Below are 631 nucleotides of genomic sequence, written 5' to 3'. Positions count from 1 at the left end.
AGTTAAGCGGCCACAGGCCTCGTTAGTACGGCGATCAGTGATGGCGCTGGAACCCGGGGTGCCGTACCCTCCTCAACTTTTTTTTTGCCAACATCTTGGGGTAGGTGCCGCGGACCTCTGAAGTTAACCACGGCTCGCCTTTGGCAACGGCGCCTGTCTTATTGCGGCGCCCGGCTTACGCACTTCCATCCCTCCAGGGAAAAGCCAAACATACTTCACACATTGTTGTGGTGGGGCAGGCGGTGGGGTGCCAACAAACCAAAACACCCATGAGGCGAAATGTTCTTATGGGGGAATGTGTTCTCATGGGGGAAAATGTTCTTTTTGTACACCCTTTTTCTTTTCTGCATTTCCCATGGATTTCCTTTTCACACCACACACGGCAGTAGCGGAACGCCTTAACATCACCATGGTATATTTTGCCTTATCATAGGGAAGGGCTCACCCTCATGTTCTTTGTTCATGGCGCCGCGTGCCACCGAGTAAAAGGTGCGGTTGAACGGCCACACCATGGCATGAGGGGAACGGGTAAGGGTCATCTTTGCGGAATACCTTTCAAACCCATCTTACTCAGCGTTGAAGTAGGGAAAGCAAGAGTTTTCCACTATGCCCAATCCCACTCATTTTATAA

Source organism: Trypanosoma theileri (genome assembly GCF_002087225.1).
Source record: "Trypanosoma theileri isolate Edinburgh chromosome Unknown TM35_Tth_83_V1, whole genome shotgun sequence".
Taxonomy (NCBI): Eukaryota; Euglenozoa; class Kinetoplastea; order Trypanosomatida; family Trypanosomatidae; genus Trypanosoma; species Trypanosoma theileri.
The sequence above is the reverse complement of the archived record's forward strand: the minus strand, read 5'-3'. Positions refer to the sequence as shown.